This window comes from Theropithecus gelada, chromosome 20, assembly GCF_003255815.1.
Source record: "Theropithecus gelada isolate Dixy chromosome 20, Tgel_1.0, whole genome shotgun sequence".
In the NCBI taxonomy this organism is placed as follows: Eukaryota; Metazoa; Chordata; class Mammalia; order Primates; family Cercopithecidae; genus Theropithecus; species Theropithecus gelada.
This window is the reverse complement of record NC_037688.1, coordinates 28,744,590-28,750,589: the sequence shown is the minus strand read 5'-3', so window position 1 is coordinate 28,750,589 and position 6,000 is coordinate 28,744,590. Positions and strand designations below refer to the sequence as shown.

Sequence of the window (6,000 nt, the reverse complement as noted above, 5' to 3'; positions counted from 1 at the left end):
AGAAAAATCCAGATGTGATAAGGTGCGATCGTATTACGAAGGGTATCCATCTTAAGTCAGAAAATTCAGAAGCCATAAAGGAAAAGCTGGACCTATTTGAATTTATAAAAATGTAAAACTTTTATACGACAAAGATGTTATATACAAAGTCTGAAGATAACAGATTTGAGAAGAATGTTTGCAGTACGGATGACCGCTATCTCTAATCTACAAAAGGCTCTTACCGATTGGCAAGAAAAAGACAAACAACCCAACCGAAAAATGAACAAAGGGTATGGATTTTAGTTTAAGTGCAATTGGAACCCTTGGAGGTTTCCAGCAAGAGAATGATATGATTTATGTTTTAAAAAGCCCACTCAGGCTTCTGTGTGGGGAATGGATTGTCGGGGGCAGGAGGCAATGAGGAAACCAGGGAGGCTGGCTGGGATGTTTTTGCAGACTACCCCACTTCCCCCAAGAGAAGGCTTAATAGATGTTCAATAAATGTAGGCTGATTTTTGATGAAAACGTCTATGCCGTGCCCCGCTATGGCATCTAGGCCAGGGGTCCCTGAGCTGACTCCTTGACCTTCCCTTGAGGGTGTGTGAGGTTCAGAATGTGGTAGGACTCTTTTCAACTTTCAATAGAAACAAACGTGTGTCTCTGGTTGATGAAACCCAGGAGCCTGGATGAGGGCTACCCCTGAGAAATCTTGCCATTCTCGTCCACGGCTCAGTGCGGTTGCCCCTCTTGGCTCTGGTTATGGAAAGGGGAGGCAAGAAGACCTGTTGCAGTCTGAAGGAACTGGTGAATTCTTAGTCTAACGAGGCAGGACACAGGAGGAAGGGGATGAAACCGACAAGGAAGTGGGATCCAAAACTAACACAGGAGATGACAGAGCACATGCCTGGACACTCCCCACATTCCTACATGAGGAGGAGGGGGTTGTACTGAATAATCTCTTCTCTTCTCATAAGGCTTGGGGACCCAATGACTTAACTGCAAGTCATTGGTCCACACGTGCAGCCAACAGTTTTCAAGCGATAAATAGTCAAAACGAAGTAACAACTTGCTTCACCTCAGCTAGGAAGCGGGTTTGGAGACTCTGGCCACCCACCCAGCAGCTGGAACAGCAGCTGGAGTGACAGGCAGCACAAAGAAACGTCCCTCCCTCCCTCTGCAAGATTTAGGAAGCCCAAGGCAAAAAGCTGAGGCTGTAGAGCAGCACTGGCCCTGGAGCTGGTAACTCAGGCTCGGTGGCTCCGTGCAGAGCCTCCGCTTTTTCAAATGTAAAATAAAAACCATCCTGGACAGGAGGGATCTCTGGAGAAAAATGAAAGAACGCACACAGACGAGAGCTGCCGGGGAGAGGCAGCGGAGCTGACATTTTCTGCAAAGGGAAGAGAATAGCATCGCCGCAGAGGGACCCTGAATCCAGTAACAGAGCTCTTGCGGCTTATCTTTGTGGAGTCCTCTCTGTTGCCCGAAATCCCTTGTGGAGCAAGCACAAGAAAGTGGATCCGAAGGAACTGCGGGGGTGAGGGGTGGGCAGTGTTAGCTCCCCTCCAACTCTGCCCCTCACAGCTGCATCCGGGCAAATTGAGGATGCTCTGTTCTCCATGACCAAGCCTGTGTCTGGTTTCCCAGGGAGATGGGCACAATGGACCCTGCTTGCCAATGATGCTGGTCTTTAACAAAACAGCAGTGCCTCATGCTCTGCACAAACACACATTTCTGCACATCCAGAAGAACGCATGCCTTCCGAAGAGCATCTGCCATGTGGTAGACACTCAGGAAATTCAGGATCCTGCAATCATTTTAAAGGCCTCCCAACGGCGGGTGCTCCATAAACACACTTCGAAGAAATAAATGAATGAATGAGCGGATTATTTTGGAATCATGTTCTAATAATCCATCTAGGTATGTAGACCCCCAAACAGAGGCAACAACCATGTGAATTCGATTCCTGCCACGACGTCAGGTGCTCTTGGCCAGGAATTGGCAAACTGCAGCCCAAGGACCAAATCTGGCCTGCACCCTGTTTTTATAAATAAAGATTTATTGGAACACTGCCACACCTCTGTGTTTACATATAGTCTATGGGCTGTTTTTGAGCTGTTAACAGTAGGCTGACTTGAGTAGTTACAACAGAGATCATATGGGCTGCAAAGTCTGAAATATTTATTACTTGGCTCTTCACAGAAAAATTTGCAGACTCTTGCTCTAGGCAACTTCCTGGATATAGAAGGTCTGAGGTGAGGTCAAGGATTTCATGTTTCTAAGCAGCTTTCACTTGAAGTTGATGCAGTCAGTCTTGGAGCCACCCTTTGTGAAGCAAGGTTTTAGGCACTCTCTTTTTCCAAAACAAACGAAAGTATGATGAACCATTAAACATTAAGTACCAATACCGTACACGGCATGAATTCGGCCCTGCAGTATCACATCACTTGAGTCAGCTGCAATCAAAGAAAGTCTTGGCTATCCCTGTTTCTCACCTCATTGGCCTCACTTACTGATACAAGCCTAGCAGCATACACCAAGGAAGAGACTGGAACATTCCTGTTTAGTTCATCGATAGCCACAAATCTAGACAGACAGCTCAGTGGACATTCATTGCCTTTTGACTTCCAGCATCCATTCATCCCTCTCCCAACGGCAGCAATTTTGATGTATTTCTCTCTTCCCATTTCCATTCATGTGCTTTGGGCAGGGCTGACTCCAGCCTCAGCCCAGTCAGCATCTTGCATCCCTCCTAAGTTACCCTGATTGGTTCAGGGGTGAGCGTGTGTCCCAGTGTGCTCCTATGGGACCTTTGCAGAGACTTCTGTGAAAACAATGTTCTCTGTTTCCTAGAGCATCTGTCGTGAGACAACATAAAATCTGAGCTGCTGTAGGTATCTCATGACCCTAAGAAGGGACTCTAAGAAGGAAAGGAACAAGTATGGAGGGGACAATTCCAGGCAACACGGGGAGAAGAAACTTGCTGACTTTGTTTAAGCTCCTCATCCAATGATACCCCTAGCCACAGGATGTTCCCTTGGGTTTTTCAGTTATATGAGCCCATATATCCCTTTTTGCTTCTGCCATTTGGAGTTGCAATTTCTGTGCTTTGCAAATGAAAAAAAATTCAGATAGGAAAATTTACCAAAACTTTCCATCTGACTGTGGCTGAGCAGTTAGGGCCATGAACACTCCTGCATGAGAATCCTGCATGTTTGGACACATTTTGGCACATCTACAGGAGGAGCACGAGTCAATGGCTACCTGTCTTAGAGCTGGGGCACTTGCTGCCTTGACCATCACCAAGGCTGCTATTGCTTATAGACCCTGGCAGCCCCAGTCTCTCCAACTGTAAACAGCTCCAGTCAAAACAAGAGAAGGGATCCTGGGAAAGGGTTCAGGAATCCTGCTACAAGTCAACTGCTAGGTTTTGAAGGGAAGGTGAGGGTTAAAGAAAGACACAGAGAGAGAGAGAGTGGCAGCTCTACAGCAAATGTAGGCTTTATGTCCAACATAAGACCTCCAGAGGTGGAGGACCAGCCTAATGCCAGTGCCCACCACTGCTTACAGGCTGGGGTACTTATAGGTATGGCCAGGAGGGGCCTGGGCAGTATGGCTGGCTGCCCAGGATGATATTGATAAGACATGCCCATGATGAGGCAGTTTGGCCTTTGTTCCCACGGAATGTGATGTTCCTTGCACTTTCTCCCAGCAGGGTGTGATAATGATGTTCCTGTGCCTTGTGGTCGGGTGGTTGGGCAGGATGTGTCTCACGCCCCGAACCCCTGTGGAATGTTTCACTTGACCAAGGTCTATGAAATGGCAGGGGGTGGGGGTGGGGTTACAAAATGATGCAGTTTGGTCTAACACAAAGAACCACTAAAGAACTTACCAAAGGGTAGATCATCTCAGGCGAAACTATACCAGGTAATGTTTTCTTTAGCACCATTCCATGTTCTCTTAGCGTCTTCTTGACCCTAAAGTAACCAACGCTCGCTCTCGCTCTCTTTCTGCCTCTGTTTCTCTCCCTCCGTCTCTCTGTTTAACTCTCTTACCAAAACAACTTTCAACTAGTAAACAGATAGGAAAGGATCTTATTAACCCACAGGAGTCAGGTTCACCAGTTTTTTAACCAGATAGATCTGGATTTGAATTCCAGGCTCACCCCTTACTAGATGTGCATGTATAAATAAGCAACTTAAATGCTCTGAATCTCAGTTTGCTTATTTTTAAAATACATGCTTTGCTGAGTTATCATAGGGAGATGAGATAAGGCATATAGTGGTTAGGTGTAAGACTATCAGCAAACCATAAAAATAATATTACGGACATAATATTAATATAGTTTTAGCCTCCTGGAGGTGTTCGCATTTTCATAACGAGCAATTCCTTTCTTCACCCAACATTAGGAACTGTAATGTCAGAATTTCAGCCTCGGTGACAGACCTGTTGCTAAGTTTATATCTGACAGATGGCTACTTAAAGAAGGTGTTCAAGAGCCCTACACAGTCCTTAGACAATGACTCTGAGAATCAGAAACTCAGGCCATATATGTGGAAGCAAAAAAAAAAAAAAAAAGATTCCAGAGATTGGAGGGGTCACTGAGCAATAATCAGGCTATAATCACTGAATTCTGATGGGCTACCTGGAACTGGCTTAGGGTGGGATTACATACACCTCCTGCCACATCAGATTTCCTTCTATTTGGTCAGGGGTAGCATCATCCAATGAATAAATCTGTTAGTGATCTTCCTCGCATAACCTAGGAATTCTCTCAGGATCCATTTTTCCAGTAGTTTTCAGAAAGGAACCAACGACAGCTAAGAGAGAAGTTCTTCCATTTCAAGAGCAGCCATCTTGCTTAACTGACAAACTAGAGAGAGCTGCAAGGAGTCAGTACATCCCTGGCACAACCCACTCCCTCTTACGACATATTATATGAGACTGTGTGAGCCCCACTTCCACAGTACACTAAAAACCCACGGTCCCTGCATTATTTGAGCAGCTGACAAGCTTCTGAAGTTAAGATTCATGAACGCTGAGAGCGGTACCCAGTGGATTTGTGCCAGGTGAGCAGATCCTTCTCATTTCCCATTTTGGAAATTTCACATTTCATTCTGCTTTGTGGATCCCAAAACTTCATGATAATATAGATTAACATTTTGCAAAAAAATAACAAATAATGTTCTGCTTGAGGGAAAATCAGACATTAGGCTTCTTATAAGAAACAAGGGGTCATGCTGAAGACTTCAGGATAACATATCTTGGAGAAGAAAAAGCCATTCAGTGGGTCACTCCCCAAGTCTGTGGGAGGGTTTTTTTTTTTTTTTTTTTTAAAGAAAAGGTTATTTTCATAACTTTGAGACTACAATTAATTTCTGCAAAACTCATGGAAAAATTGCCTCTTTTCAATAATTTTTCTCCCATCTTTTTCCCCAAGAGTCTTTAAATTTGACAAAATTTTTCTTTTCAATTAAAATAAAATAATTGAACAGATGTGCCTCAAGAGGGCTGGTGGTACTTTTAAGAACTGGTAATAATTTATTTAGAACCATGTATAGTAATATATCTTTACACACAAGTTGCACAGAAACACCCACTGCTTTTGGTGTGATACTTACTGTTCCTTGTTGGAAACTTCCATATGTCAGAGATCATGTATGACAGTCCTATCTTCTGTGTAAAAGGTCATCTCCCAGCAGAAGAATAGCTCGCCTAGTTAAAGGGATACCAATTTTTAAACGCTCTGCCAAGCTGAAGACAGAGCGAATGAGTGAGAGAGGGAGACGTCAGATTTCAAATGCAGGGCACGCTCATTGTGCCCTCGGATGCTGAGCTGGGAGGAGGGGGAGAGAAACCTCTATTTAGAGATGATTGGAAAAAATCAGTGCTACACAGTGCACTTGAGAAGCAACGCAGGAGGCTGTTCTTGCCCTCTCCTTGGATATGACAAAATGGCCGCCATGGAAACAGGAAGCAGCAGCAAATGGCTGCCACAGGTTTTCTTAGATGCTTGAGGAA

At 44.8% G+C, this 6,000-nt stretch overlaps 1 long non-coding RNA gene across 1 annotated transcript in view; it reads left to right on the top strand.

The window, feature by feature from the left end:
• The first annotated feature begins 4,599 nt into the window (after positions 1-4,599).
• LOC112614532 overlaps positions 4,600-6,000 on the top strand; it is a 34,139-nt gene continuing 32,738 nt past the window's right edge. The window contains exon 1 of the long non-coding RNA XR_003117095.1: positions 4,600-5,048. This is a non-coding gene — a long non-coding RNA (uncharacterized LOC112614532). The remainder of the gene's footprint in view (positions 5,049-6,000) is intronic.